General features: G+C 47.6%; 1 long non-coding RNA gene across 1 annotated transcript; it reads right to left on the bottom strand.

The window, feature by feature from the left end:
- Positions 1 to 8,585: 8,585 nt before the first annotated feature.
- LOC146010239 (uncharacterized) lies at positions 8,586 to 13,103 on the bottom strand. The gene is made up of 2 exons (XR_014444755.1): positions 12,672 to 13,103; positions 8,586 to 9,311 (listed from the first exon to the last, which is right to left on the bottom strand). It is a non-coding gene; the product is annotated as an uncharacterized LOC146010239 (long non-coding RNA).
- Between the last annotated feature and the right edge of the window lie 3,179 nt (positions 13,104 to 16,282).

Below are 16,282 nucleotides of genomic sequence, written 5' to 3'. Positions count from 1 at the left end.
ATGATCTACTGGCCACAATTACGAATCCCATGATATCCCTCCCCAACTTAATGTCCGAATTTCAATGTTTCAGCACCCTCTCTAATTTCAAAATAAACTTCACCAAGTCGGCGGCTATGAATGTCTCTGCCCCTCCGACCATAGTGACAAATCTTAAAGCCTCATTTCCCTTTATATGGCATGCCTCCCACCTTAAATATCTAGGAGTTACCATATCCAATGATCTTACTAGACTGTTCGACCTCAATTTCACCCCTCTCCTACACAAACTCCGCTTAGACCATCAGTCCTGGAAATCTAGGCCCTTCTCATGGTTCGGCAGAGTAGGGATCCTTAAAATGAACTCACTTCCGAAAATACTGTACCTCCTCCAGACTCTCCCTATCAAAATCCCACCTAGTTGGTTTAGGGAGATTCAATCCCTTTTCCGGGATTTTATATGGGGAAACAAAAGACCCCGAGTGGGGCTTGCTCTGCTACAAAGACAAAAAAACGCTGGGGGTATTAGATTGCCGGACGTTCACGGGTACTACAAAGCTTGCCTCTTGAACAGAATAATAGATTGGTCGAGAATGCACACCAACAAGCAATGGGTTCAAATAGAGAGTCACTCACTTCCCTCCCCCATCAATGTCACACCCTGGCTCTTACACTTACCTAGCTCAACACACCCCACAATAACCCCGACCCTGGCCTGTTAGAAGAATATTCGCAAATCCCCAACCATCTCCTCGCTTACTTCCCCTTACATGTCTTTTCTTTTTGATAAACGATTCCCTCCAGGCTGCGAGGCCAATACCTTTCGCTCATGGTATGACCGGGGTTTGTTCCGAGTGGGCCAGCTGATGCCCGAGAGGTCTATAGCCCCTTTCACAGACCTTCAAGACAAATGGCGCCTACCTGCGAACGAATTTTGGAAATGCCTTCAAACACGCCATTATCTCACATCCCTGAGCCACATCACCCCAAGACCCACCACCCTTACTCCCTTCGAGCAGCTATGTGAGGCGAAGGATCCCCCTCCTCGCCCAGTATCCCAGATTTATAGTCTCATATTGGAGAGTAAGAGCCAAGACCCTCCTCCTTTCGCTACGAGATGGAGCAAAGATCTGAAGGTAAATCTTAAAGAAGCTGATTGGGAAAAAAAATTCAAATTAGCACAAAACTGTTCTCCTAGCACGCTGGTAGTTGAGATGCAATATAAGCTGCTGTCGCGATGGTACAGATGCCCTGACACACTCTCCAAGATGGGATTAGGCTTGCCCAATAAATGTTGGCGGTGCTCCGCGAGTCTGGGAGACCTCCTACACATCTGGTGGAGCTGCCCATCCATACAATCCTACTGGCACAATGTTATTGCCATCTCTGGAAAAATTCTGGGTGAACCAGCTCCATCAGACCCTCTGTTTTGGTTGTTCCATTACTCAACAAGCTCAATCTCGAGATATAAGAAATCTATTCTTTGCCGCCTAAACAATGCGGCAAAGGCAGTTATCCCGGTCCGGTGGCGCACCCCACTTCCCCCAACAGTTTCAGACTGGTTCCGCCGACTAGACTCATATATGGACATGGAAGATATAGTCTACTCCGCTGAAAACGAATACGCGGCCTTTAGAGACACTTGGACAGCATGGATTGATTTCAAGGAATCTCCCTCATACAAAGCAGCATTAATACCCTTCTCGCCACAAGTGCCCTAATGCCATAACATCCATACCCCTCAAACTTCCTAGAGAGGTATTTGCCTATTGCTTATCACTTCCTAATGTTTTCCTTTTGTATTCTGTGTCGGATCTACCCCCCCTCCCCCTCTCGTTATCCATACCCCAAACCTCCCTTACCTCTCAAATATTCTAAACCTTCGTATGTTCTTATATTCATGCAATCCTTATGTGATGTCGGATTATTGTTAAGGAAAATCTATTATACTATATTGATATTATTATGTAATTCCATTGTTAAGAATATACCTGTATACCCCTGTTTATTGTACTACTTTAAAACCCAAATAAACACATTTTGCAAATAAAGATGACCCTTTATAACTAGACCCTTCAGATACTAGACCCCTAACGTCCTAAGGACTGACGTCCCAACCTATACTCAATATATAATATATGTAGTTTCCCCGCAACACTCACTGCCCCGGCTTGGCCTCTTCTGCTGCGGCCTCCTTATTGAGAGGAGAAGCCGAGATCGCTTCCCCCATCACTGCATGACCACCCAGCTGCCATTTGGTGCCATCTCCTGAGCCTGGTAGCCAATCATTGACCCCACCTTCTGGCACCCATGCTCTGATTCGTGGGAGGTGGCGCATTTAAAATGTAGAAAATACCTGCAGTCGGCTGAGCCAGATTAAGCCCTTGGGGTGCCAAACACAGGTGCCCCCCCCCCCCCCATAATACTAATAAAGATTCATTAAAAAAACGTATATTATATCCCCCACAATAACCCACATATTATTTCCTTCAAATGAAAAATAAACTGCAAGGAAACTAAGATGTTACAGACCCATACCTCCCAACTTTTGAAGTTGGGAGGTCGGGACGTTCGCGCGGCAAAGCCGCGCGCGCTCCCGAAAAGGGGGCGCGGCCTCAAGATAAGGGGGCGTGTCCTCATGGGGTGACGCACACTCCGGCCACGCCCCCGTTTTCGCCACAGCGTCTATTCTCGGCAAGCTGGGGGGGCTCCCAACTGTCCCCCCCCACCACGGGACAATGGCGGCCCTGGGCGGGACGCGGGAACGTCCCCGAATATCGGGACGTTCCCGCGGAAAGCGTGACAGTTGGGAGGTATGCAGACCGTCCCCATGTGACACACAGCAGCAGCACAGACCACCATGCAGGAAAGTACAGCTACTTCCTGCATCCAAACAGCTAATGAGGAGTCTGCTTACCGGGACAGTAATAAATCACTGAACGGGACAAGGGAACAGTGAGGGTATACCTGAGGAATGCAGGCTTCCCCTGTCACTGCTACAGTCACAGCTTGGATCACACAGTGCACATCGCACTGATCAATGCTTTCACTTTTGAACTTGCCGCCTCTTGCTCTCCCGAGTCCCGGCTGTTCCGGACCCTCACGCGACCTTTCTGTAGCACTTAGCAGCAGCTGTCCTGGGCAACTTTCTACGTATATGTGCTGCTGCTCTCAGCCTCCCATTGTCTCACTGTGCTGGGAGCCCATCTCTGCTGCTGCATCATAACAGCAGGACAAGGCAAAAGTGAAGGGATTAACTTTAATCCATGTGCAAATAAAGGCGGTGACGTTTCGGGGCTCGGCGGCCTCGTCTTCAGACAAAGAAATATATATATATATATATATATATAAAATGTATGAAATAGGAATACAAATGCGCTCTACACATTCACCAGAATAAATACACAATAGTAAAATCACATTTTGTTTATTCAAATCCTCAATGCATAGGATTTTCTTCCAATCGGCAGTATTGAATAGTTCCAATGTTAAGATCCAATATTTGAATATATTCAGTTCACAGATAAAACCCTACGCGTTTCATCCGCTAGGACTTCCTCGGGTGTGATCTGGATCCAATCGAACAATGCACAGGGATTTGCTCTCCTCATTATTATAGATAGGGTGTGTTGTACAACGACATCATAAATGGAGAATGACAACTTGTCAAATAGGAAAATAATGTTCCTTGGTTGCCAGGTATCAAGTCAGGCTTTAGATACTAATTTAACAGCTCACAGACAGGTGTCTCTTCAGAGTGCCCATACTCAATAGTACATTCAGTTGTTGGGAAGTAATCTGTGTCACCAGTCAGAGAGCTTGACTATCTACCTATCACAGCGCTTGAAGTGGACCGGTATGCAACGGAATAGCACTAGCACTACCGACACTATTTTTGTTTTTTAAATGCTGGACTGGTAAAGAGCTGGGGAGATCCTTCTGTAACTGGGCCGGTGATCTCATTGGTCAGGCTGTGCTCCCCAGGGTACTGTGTGCTGTGTCCCATAGTCACTCTGTTGGTGCTGCACAGCTTGTGTGGGGTACGGGGCTGCTGCTGGAACAATGCTGGGAATGCCAGCACAGGTAGGAAGAGTCTTTAGGACACCTGACTAATACTGCAGGTGAGCGGTAGCCGCATAGCATACAAAGACAGCAGCCGGGAGTGATGTGATGTCACCGGTGCCTGGGAATTCTCCTCCACTACCACCATAACACAGTGCTCACAGTTACTCTACTCTCCTATACCTTTTCCAGCCACATCAGTGGGGCTCTGTCACGCTCCCAACCAATACACCCCCCCCCCCCCCCCCCCCGTTGTTTCCTGCAATGGTATCGTCTTACATGTGCTCGTTATATTATATTATATACTGTATATGCTTCCGTGTTCTCTACATCTGCCCTGTAATTGCTGCTCTCATCCTATGGCATGACCAGTAGCAGGTGGGAGGAATGTGACTAGCTGGGTGACATGGGGGTGCAGTAAGGCTGGGTGCAGGGTGACATGGGGGTGCAGTAAGCCATTGTGCAAGGTGACATGGAGGAGCAGTAAGCCATTGTGCAAGGTGACATGGAGGTGCAGTAAGCCATTGTGCAAGGTGACATGGAGGAGCAGTAAGCCATTGTGCAAGGTGACATGGAGGAGCAGTAAGCCATTGTGCAAGGTGACATGGAGGAGCAGTAAGGCATTGTGCAAGGTGACATGGGGGTGCAGTAAAGCATTGTGTAAGGTGACATGGAGGTGCAGTAAGGCATTGTGCAAGGTGACATGGAGGTGCAGTAAGGCACTGTGTAAGGTGACATGGGGGTGCAGTAAGGCATTGTGCAAGTTGACATGGAGGTGCAGTAAGGCACTGTGCAAGGTGACATGGAGGAGCAGTAAGGCACAGTGTAAGGTGACATGGAGGTGCAGTAATGCATTGTGTAAGGTGACATGGAGGTGCAGTACGGCTGGGTGCAGGGTGACATGGGGGTGCAGTAAGGCTGGGTGCAGGGTGACATGGGGGTCCAGTAAGGCTGGGTGCAAGGTGACATGGGGGTCCAGTAAGGCTGGGTGCAGGGTGACATGGGGGTCCAGTAAGGCTGGGTGCAAGGTGACATGGGGGTCCAGTAAGGCTGGGTGCAGGGTGACATGGGGGTCCAGTAAGGCATTGTGCAAGTTGACATGGAGGTGCAGTACGGCTGGGTGCAGGGTGACATGGGGGCGCAGTAAGGCACTGTGTAAGATGACATGGAGGTGCTGTAAGGCTAGGTGCAGGGTGACGTGGAGGTGCAAGGTGACATGGAGGTGCAGTAAGGCACTGTGTAAGGTGACATGGAGGTGCAGTAAGGCACTGTGCAAGGTGACATGGAGGTGCAGTAAGGCATTGTGCAAGGTGACATGGAGGTGCAAGGTGACATGGGGGTGCAGTAAGGCACTGTGTAAGGTGACATGGAGGTGCAGTAAGGCACTGTGCAAGGTGACATGGAGGTGCAGTAAGGCATTGTGCAAGGTGACATGGAGGTGCAGTAAGGCATTGTGCAAGGTGACATGGAGGTGCAGTAAGCCATTGTGCAAGGTGACATGGAGGAGCAGTAAGGCACTGTGTAAGGTGACATGGAGGAGCAGTAAGGCATTGTGCAAGGTGACATGGAGGAGCAGTAAGCCATTGTGCAAGGTGACATGGAGGTGCAGTAAGGCATTGTGCAAGGTGACATGAAGGAGTAGTAAGCTATTGTGCAAGGTGACATGGGGGAGCAGTAAGCCATTGTGCAAGGTGACATGGAGGTGCAGTAAGGCATTGTGCAAGGTGACATGAAGGTGCAAGGTGACATGAGGGTGCAGTAAGGCATTGTGCAAGGTGACATGGAGGAGCAGTAAGCCATTGTGCAAGGTGACATGGAGGAGCAGTAAGCCATTGTGCAAGGTGACATGGAGGTGCAGTAAGGCATTGTGCAAGGTGACATGGAGGAGCAGTAAGGCATTGTGCAAGGTGACATGGAGGAGCAGTAAGGCATTGTGCAAGGTGACATGGAGGTGCAGTAAGCCATTGTGCAAGGTGACATGGAGGTGCAGTAAGGCATTGTGCAAGGTGACATGGAGGAGCAGTAAGGCATTGTGCAAGGTGACATGGAGGTGTAGTAAGGCATTGTGTAAGGTGACATGGAGGAGCAGTAAGCCATTGTGCAAGGTGACATGGAGGAGCAGTAAGCCATTGTGCAAGGTGACATGGAGGAGCAGTAAGGCATTGTGCAAGGTGACATGGAGGTGCAGTAAGGCATTGTGCAAGGTGACATGGAGGAGCAGTAAGCCATTGTGCAAGGTGACATGGGGGTGCAGTAAGGCACTGTGCAAGGTGACATGGAGGTGCAGTAAGCCATTGTGCAAGGTGACATGGAGGAGCAGTAAGCCATTGTGCAAGGTGACATGGAGGTGCAGTAAGCCATTGTGCAAGGTGACATGGAGGTGCAGTAAGCCATTGTGCAAGGTGACATGGAGGTGCAGTAAGCCATTGTGCAAGGTGACATGGAGGAGCAGTAAGCCATTGTGCAAGGTGACATGGAGGTGCAGTAAGGCATTGTGCAAGGTGACATGGAGGTGCAGTAAGGCATTGTGCAAGGTGACATGGAGGAGCAGTAAGCCATTGTGCAAGGTGACATGGAGGTGCAGTAAGGCACTGTGCAAGGTGACATGGAGGTGCAGTAAGGCATTGTGCAAGGTGACATGGAGGAGCAGTAAGCCATTGTGCAAGGTGACATGGAGGTGCAGTAAGGCACTGTGTAAGGTGACATGGAGGTGCAAGGTGACATGGGGGCGCAGTAAGGCACTGTGTAAGGTGACATGGAGGTGCTGTAAGGCTAGGTGCAGGGTGACGTGGAGGTGCAAGGTGACATGGAGGTGCAGTAAGGCACTGTGTAAGGTGACATGGAGGTGCAAGGTGACATGGGGGTGCAGTAAGGCACTGTGTAAGGTGACATGGAGGTGCTGTAAGGCTGCGTGCAGGGTGAAGTGGAGGTGCAGTAAGCCTGGGTGCAGGGTGATGTGGAGGTGCAAGGTGACATGGGGGTACAGTAAGGCATTGTGCAGGGTGACATGGGGGTGCAGTAAGGCATTGTATAAGGTGTAAAGTCTCCCGCTGGACCGCTAGCCAATAGGTGCTTGCGGTCCAGCAACCAATCAGAAGCAGAATTAGCTGCTGGACTGCGAGTGCCTCCAGGTCCGATAGGATCCCACTACTTGCCAATCCTCACACTCACACTCTCTCTCCTTTTCTTATTTTAGCCTTTATTTCCAAACAAATTTGGGTACTTGTGTAATATCTGGGCGCTCGATTTTTTCATTGTATCGCATCACATCGCATGCCACTACTTAAGGCATGCAATGCAATTTTTCATTGTAAAGACCCAATTTTTAATTGTATAGTCACCCATGGGTGATTTCATACCCCCAGTATCCAACTACGCATGGAGTTGATTTTATGTAGTGTGGCGAGCGCAGCGAGCCACCGAACCCGAAGCGTGGCGAGCACAGCGAGCCCCACGAGGGGACGCAGAATGCATGTAAAGTAATCCGCGTCCCCTCGCTGCGCTTGCCACACTATATAAAATCAAATCCATGCGTAGTTGGATAGTGGGGGTATGAAATCACCCATGGTTGACTATACAATTAAAAATCAGGTATTTACAATGAAAAATTGCATTGCATTGCATGCCTTAAGTAGTGGCATGCAATGAAAAAATCGGGAGCCCAGATAATACTCAAGTACCCAAATTTGTTTGGAAAATGGGCAAAACCATGTGCACTGCAGGTCGGGTAGATGTAACATGCGCAGAGAGAGTTAGATGTGGATGAGTTATTTTGTTTCTGTGCAGGGTAAATACTGGCTGCATTAGTTTTACACTGCAATGTAGATTTCAGTTTCAACATACCCCACCCAAATTTAACTCTCTCTGCACATGTTACATCTGCCCCATGTAGAGTGCACATGGTTTTGCCCATTTTCCAAACAAGTTTGTACTGCAATCAGATCTGAAAAAAGGCCTTTATTTCTACTGTTTTGGAGTCCTCGACAAATTCGCACAGTGGTGATCAAATCTGAATTAGGCCCAGAATTAGTACCTCAGTTATTATCATTTAACTATCTATGCTGAAGCCTGGAACAAAGTCATATATAGGACTTGTTGGTCTTTAAATACTGGCGGCAGCATAGGCCTTTTGTTTATGTCCTGAAATGTTGCTATTTTATATTGTAATGATGTTGACTCTGTGACGGGGTTGGCCCCTATCAAAGGTATTCAACATGTGACCCGCCAGCTTTTGTCGAACCACACAACCCAGCATGTCCCGCAAGAGTTTCACATGCCTTAATAGCAAAACTATGACAGAATATGCTGGGATGTGTAGATCTCCAGCAGCTGGAGGACATGCATTGGGGAAAAGCAGCCAGAGTGAGGCTGATGATGTCACAGACAGCCTTTGTGATGTCACAGCAGGTGTGAAAGAAAAGGCCCTGCTTGGGGACAGGACAATCACTCATTGGATGAGAGTGAGCGGTGTTGCTAGCTATAACCCTTTGTAGCTGTTTACACGTGTTTTCTCATTGCTTTATATTCAAATTTATTCTTGAACATTTACAGAAAATGTGGCGTAGCTGTATAAACGCCATTTATTGTTTCTTGACATCGAAGTACATTCCTGAACATTCACAGAACATGTGGCCCGATCATATTGAGCTGACACAGGAAGACAAAAGTGACATTCTGCAGGGCGACGGTCTGTCCTTAGGCATTATTGAAGCTGCTCAGCAAATATTGCGCAAGCAATTTGATGTACAAGGATTGCAATCGTTAGAAAAAGGTGCAAATGGCTCCTTTGATGCCGTCTCTGGGCTTGCAGTACAGCTACACCCAGATATGGATGAGAGGCACTGCTTCGTGTCTTGTTTTCGCAATGGACAGATAGAAGTTGCAGACAGTTCTGAATGGCGGCTTACCCGTTCTGGAAGCAGACAACTGAAAGATCTCTATGGGGCTGTCGTTCCAAAGGACACCCTGAAGAACATCAAACTCCTGGATGTGGAGAAACAGGACCCAGACTCAGACGACTGTGGTGTATTTTCTATAGCGAATGCTGTGGAACTTCTCTTCACCGGGGACGTACCCATCTGCAGATACAACTATCCATTAATGAGGCCACATCTCTTACAGTGCCTGGAGGATGGAGAGTTCACACCTTTTCCAAAAATTGGGAAAAGAAGACGCCAAGAAGAGTATGGAAGTAATAAGCGATTTAGACTCAATCCGGCTTTTACTAACAGCATCGAAGAAACTGAAAAAGTGAGACCACCTCCAAAAACCTGCAGAAGAAGATGCGTCGTTCAGTAAGGTCATAATATAAGGGGTAACCTGATGCGGCAGTTATTCGCTGCAGCTCCACCTCAAATCCCACGTGGCGTCCTATTATAGAACTGAGCAGAAGGAAAAACTGGGGATTAGGGCTACTGGCGACACCCCAAAAACAAAAACGACACATGGCAGCCACCTCATGGGTGTGTTGGAAGAGCTGTAAATAGTGATTCATACAAAGCGCTCACCTTTAATGTGCAGCAAATATCTAGAAAATAGTATGGTGTGAATACTTATTGATGTTAGTTGTAAGATGTCAGTCAACAGACTATGTAAGAGAGATGTCAGTCAACAGACTATGTAAGAGAGATGTCAGTCAACAGACTATGTAAGAGAGATGTCAGTCAACAGACTATGTAAGAGAGATGTCAGTCAACAGACTATGTAAGAGAGATGTCAGTCAACAGACTATGTAAGAGAGATGTCAGTCAACAGACTATGTAAGAGAGATGTCAGTCAACAGACTATGTAAGAGAGATGTCAGTCAACAGACTATGTAAGAGAGATGTCAGTCAACAGACTATGTAAGAGTGTCTCTTAGGGACCTCTATATTGCATAGGTCCCTAACCTGGGACCTATGTTTCCTGTAGGTGACCGCAGCGGTATTATTTGGGCAGGAGGGGGTAGATGTGGTGCAAAATGGGGGGGTAACATTTAAATAGAATATTGGTCCCAAATGGGTGGGGGTGATGGACTGGATGTTAAGTCCAAAAGTGAAAGTTGTGATAAAGGTGTCTGCCGTCAGCATTGGAAGAACTGCTAAACTAATAGTGGTTTAAAAAATGATGACAGTTACATGTAACTCATTGATAACTTACCATGAAGGTAACAGTAGGAACTTCAGCTAGTAGACAAATAACATAGATATATGTTTTATAACACATCTTGTGAACATTTGTATTACTGCTGAGGCATTTTGTGTGTGTGTATATATATATATTTGTGTGTATATACTTGCCAGCAGCACTGGAGGAGCATATTAGCTTGACCCTTATTTCTGATTGCTTTTTGGTAACTGAATTGGGCCATCTAATGATCCGCACTCTGGTCTATGCGATCTTTCGCCAATCTAAACCACAGTGTTCGATACCAGTAAAATTCTCTCCAGGCTATAAAGAGTCCGTGAGAACCGACATTCTTCGGATCCAATAAAACGTTGTATAAATTACCATCCACAATGTCGATATTGTATATACCCCTGATGAAGTCTAACAGATTAAACGCGTTGGGTTTCTGATGAACGTTATATAGAAATTTGCGTTTCAATTGAACTGTATATGGAAAACTGACCGATAAATTGCCGGATTACACGCTGCTGTAAAGAACTTTATGTGAACATATTTTAAGGATTTTTTTTAATTAAAAACAGTTTAAAAACCATTGTAATCACTGCCTATTAAGTCACCCATAAAGGATTTTTGGGTTGGTGGTGGCGTTTATTTGGGCGCACTCTATATACTCTTTCTTGTATTCTGTCCTTTTCCTCCACTAACAGGGGGGACTTATAGAGGTGCAGCCATTTGTTTCTTAGCGCAGTGAAAGGGTTATCTTGTCTATATATATATATATATATATATATATACTAGGTGATTCATCGCGCCCTACGGGCGCTCTTCACACCGTCGTAAGGGGCTGCGCCCCCTTAATTTGTGAACATTTGTATATGAGAAAGATGGTTAGAATTGTCAGGGCAGCCGAGAGGAATGCCGGGCCCCGGTAAAATTTGGGGGGCGTGGCCTAAGTGTGTGTGTTGTGGGATCCTCCCACACTCAGGCCACGCCCCCAAAATGTTTAGAGGAGGGTGAAAGAAAACTCTAAAAACTGTAATCTCAGAAGTAGCACACATCTACAGCATGTGCTGTGCTGACTGCAGGCTCAGCATGACCTCTCATGCTGTCAATGAGACACTCATGCTGAGCCTGCTGTCAGCACAGCACATGCTGTAGAAGTGTGTGCTACTGTTGCTACCCGGGAGGGATGGAGGGGGAAGGGAGGGGTCAGACCAGGGCCCCTGCGGGGCCCCTTCAGCAAGCGTGGGCCCGGGTAATTAGTACCCGCTCCCCCCCTCTCTCGGCTCCCCTGAGAATTGTATGAAAGATGCCTGTATTGCAACTTGAGTTATAGGTGAAATGTGTTAAATAGAGAACATATGATGTGGAAGGGGGTGTGTATTGTTTTGTTTAATTAAAAAGCGGTTACAGAGTAAGATGTACATTGATAGTGTGGATGGTACAGTGACATTTGTGGATGTGGGGGGCGGCTGTGTGTGCATGTTGTTTAGGTGTGTGTGTGCAATAGTATAGTAGGGTGTTTCTGAGTCAGCGGCTCCCCACTGGTGGAGGTCGCGACACAGGAAAACAGGAGGCTGGGTAGTGATAGGGGTGTGTGGGCATAAGGGGGACTAAAGAGGAGGGTGGGAGATACTGTGCAGCTTCTGCCAGTGGGTGAGGGTCCAGCGTGGCAGTACAGGAGTACATGGAAAGCCTGATTTTGGCCCTCTACCCTTTACTCTGTCGAACACCTCACAGTCATACTGCTCCTTCTCAATCCAAACCCACCCATGACTAAGCTCTGAGAAGCATGTCACGCGCTGCACCAATCACAATTCGGCAAACAAAGTTCAGTGTCTGTTATATGATGGAGCCTGGCAGGGGAGTTACACAACTCTCAGGAATGCTCAGTACATTTGTGCAATCAAGCATGGCTTGCCTGCTGATGGTCTGCTCCAGAAATCATTGTCAGAATGCCAGTTAGGGGAAGCTGCAGCACTAACCCACTCCCATGCTCAAAAGCATTACTAAGACCAAATCAACACACAATTATGGTGCAAAACATACATGCAGACCGCAGGGGGTGGTTAGCTAGAGGAGGGCCCAGGGGCACTGACCACTTGTTAGTCCAGTCTAAGCCACGCCTGTCCATACTCCATTTATGCCATACTGAATCTAGTTTACAAAGATCATTCACCAGTAAACTCTACTCACCTATATGAGGCTACAGATTGTATGCTTGCAGCAGGGACATGAAACACTTACATTAGCAATTCATCCCTTTCTTCCAGGATACAGATTAACTACACAGGTTCAGTGGCACTTAAAATCGATATGAAAGACATCCTCACAACCTGTGTCATTAATATGTGTCCTGGATGAAAGGGATGGTTTGGCCACCCTATCTAACCCCAAAGTGTGTCTGTTGCTATCCCGTTTGTTTGGTCACTTTATAGTATTGTAAAAATCAATTGAATCACCAGTGCTACATAGCAAATAGTAAATGCCAAACGGATAAATTAATCCTTATGTATACATACCAATTCCGGCCGCCTGGACGACCTCACAGGCCTCCACCTCCTCCTCAGGGGCCTCCAATGGTGCCACCTCGTCCTCGCCTTGGATGACCTCCTCCTCGGGTGGCAGCGCCTCCACAGCCCACCCCTCCTCATCCTCCACTTCTTGGGCCCCCTCCTCCGGCCTCCCTTCCTGAGGAAGCTCCTCCAGGGCCACCTCTGCCTCCTCCACTTCCTGGGCCCCCTCCTCCGGGCTCCCTTCCTACGGAAGCTCCTCCTGGGCCACCTCTGCCTCCTCCCGGGCCTGTCTTGCTCGATCACGTGCTGTGTATGGGAAAAATCAAAAAAGTGGCAATTAGTGGTAATTACTATTAAGCCTTATCAAGCTATAAATGCAAAGGTTATAAGTACAGATAATTGTACAGGCAAACAACTCCTTAGTGGCCTTTACAAAACACAGCCTGTAACATGGCAGGTATGCTGTGACATTTGGCCCATTGTAAGCATCACAAGCATTAATCCTTCCCAATAACATATTTTATGACCATTACAGGGTGTCAAACAGGAAGTAGCACTCATATATTGTATGCCATGTTTAACTCATGATCAGGCTGGTGACCTTAGTGGATTAAATAATGTCAGGTAAGCAATCATGTCCAAATCCCAATTTACTGTCGAAATACTCACATCTAGCAATGCTTGCCCTTATTTGTTGAAGCTTGTCTGGCTCCCTGCGCCTCAGGTCGGACCACCGCCGCTCCAGCTGAGCGATGGTCCGCCGCACCTGGGTGCGTGTGCGAATATACGGCGGCGGGCCACCGCATAGGCATTGCGCTTTTGCCTATTCGTGATAAATGGGCCCGCCCGCCCCAGCCTGGTCTCCATAACGGAGACCAGTGTTCTCAGCTCCGCTGATGAGAATGGGGCTGCTCTCCCATAGGCCGCCATCTTAGCAATGGCACAAATCAAACAATCATGTGCTGTCATTGGTTGATCAGAGTGATATTTGGTATTAACTTTATTCATTTTTACACTAACAGCGTCTATGCGCCCGAACACACGGCTAACCCATTGCATCGCACACCCATCCTAAACAGACAGTGTAAAATAAGATGGAAACACATTATATAGAATCTATAACATTCACCAAACATGGGTATAAGCAACAGGTGAAATAGTCTGCATCACTAGACACTTACACCTAACTCCACAAGGTACTAAACAGCTATTTTATAATGAAAGGTATGCAGCAGAAACATAGCAAATAGTGGCAGACCTTTTCCCAAAATTAGGCCATGCTGCTATGTGTACACTTACCTTGGGATGCGGTCATTTGGTCGAATGCATTATGGTCGAATGTCATTACATCGAATCCATTAGGTCGAATTGCTAAAAGGTCGACATGATTCTAGGTCGACATGGGAAAAGGTCGAAATGATTCTAGGTCGAAAGGTCATTAGTTCGACAGGTCATTAGGTCGACAAGGTCATTAGTTCGACATTGTCTAGGTCGACATTCACAAAGTCGACATGGGGTTTTTCACTGTTTTTTGAGCCGACATGTGCTGACAGGCGGTATTTCATGCCCTACCATCCACTAGGGCGTGGTGGGAGAATAAAATAGTGTGCCGAGCGTAGCGAGGCACCGTGCCCGACGCATAGCGAGCGCAGCGAGCGATGCGAGGGGATGCAGTGCACTTTAAACTGTGTCCATGTCGACTGTGTTGACATTCAGGTAAAAAAACAGTGAAAAACCCCATGTCGACTTTGTGAATGTCGACCTAGACAATGTCGAACTAATGACCTTGTCGACCTAATGACCTGTCGAACTAATGACCTTTCGACCTAGAATCATTTCGACCTTTTCCCATGTCGACCTAGAATCATGTCGACCTTTTAGCAATTCGACCTAATGGATTCGATGTAATGACATTCGACCATAATGCATTCGACCAAACGATCCCAACCCCTTACCTTCTACTGGCCCATACTACAGAGGTGGAATGAAAAGTAGCTAGCATCCAGCCTGAATTTGGAGTGCTTTCACATGTGATTTGGATGCTAGCACTGATTACTTGTGGCTAAGTGGTGGACTGGATTGACATATGGAATGGGTAGTGTCAGTTGTACTACATACCAAACAAGTGCACAGTACAGATGTACATTCAAATATACATTTCATGTGTGACCTCAGTTTTATTTGGTCATTGGTGTTGGAATCTGCATTTAGATACTAAATCAGACTTACTCAGTTTGCCAGGTTTTTGAGAAATATTTTTCCACACCAAGGGGCGTCCCGTATGCGCCGCACGGTTGACGCTGGCGTACGGAACGCGGCCGTACGGAACGCAGGTTGCAGCTGATTAACGCCAATTACAGAAATAGTATTTAAAGTGGTCCTAGAAAGGCAAACAGTTGTTGCAAACATGGCTGGCTCAGAGTCAGAGGAAGAACAGGTGGTGCAGAATCTCTTGTCCCACATGGAGGCCAACACCACCTATGTCCCCCTCAACCCAGAGCAGCCAGATGGGCCATCAACATCAGGCCAATCAGCAGCTGGCCCATCCTCAGCATCAGCAGAATCATTGGGAACACAGCAGGTGGCTTCCCAACAGAGTAGCCAGCCCAGCACTTCAAGTACAGCAACCGGTGGCCGTGGCAGTGGCCGTGCCCGCAGTCGGGCAACAGAGGAACCAACCACAAGAAACATGGCATATGAACCGCAGGAGCTTGACATCCTGGTGACCCGGGCACGTGATTTGATAGAGTGCCCAGCGGTAAAGTTGACACACACAAGGACATGGAAGATCTGGAAGGAGATAACGGCGGAGATTAATGCAGTGGCTCCACAAGTTCGTGAGGCGGAGCACGTTAAGAAGAGGCAAGTACATGTGTGTTACATTTGAGCAGTACAAGTCCAGTAATGTTTACATTCAATATTAGATGGAGTTGGTCAATGGGTGGTCACGTTGCTTGGAGGCGCAGACATGTTTGCCATGACATTGAATTGATAGTTATTGGAGGGTGACTGTTGTTGTATCATCTAAGGGTTGTTTTTAAAAATGAATATAATGTAAGTTTGGTGTCAGTAGGCACATGTTGTATTATGTTTCAGATTGCAATGGGTGCTACAGCAAACATGAGGAGTTACATGTATTAATATGTACACTTTGATTGCAGGTGGCACGACTTCAAAGGAAACCTCAAGAAGAAATTGACCCAGCGGTGGGAACACAGCCACACCTCTGGGGCTGGCCCCATGCCATCAAAGCTGCAGCTCACCCCCCTGGAAGAGATGGCACAGTGCTGCATTGCAGTGGAGGAGGTCCGGGGGGTGAGCACCATAGACAGCGAGTCCCCAGCGGAAGTGATGGCTTCTACGCTTGAAGGTAATTATTTGCCAGGCCATAAGTAGATGTTTTGAATTTGGCATGGAATGTGTGGTAATTGGTATTTTCTCGTTCAACAGCATCCCCACCGCTTGGTCAAGATTCTCTTGAGGAGGTTGTGGAGTCTGTGCCACCTGGCCCCAGTAGCAGGCCCGTGCAGCAGCCGGAAATGTCCGCGGCTGAATTGTCCACGTGGGGCCGTGTGCTAGAAAGTATTGTGCAGCAGGGAGACTCGGCATCAGAGCGG

The sequence above is a fragment of the Crinia signifera genome, chromosome 6 (assembly GCF_055691185.1).
Source record: "Crinia signifera chromosome 6, ASM5569118v1, whole genome shotgun sequence".
NCBI classification, from domain to species: Eukaryota; Metazoa; Chordata; class Amphibia; order Anura; family Myobatrachidae; genus Crinia; species Crinia signifera.
The sequence above is the reverse complement of the archived record's forward strand: the minus strand, read 5'-3'. Positions and strand labels throughout refer to the sequence as shown.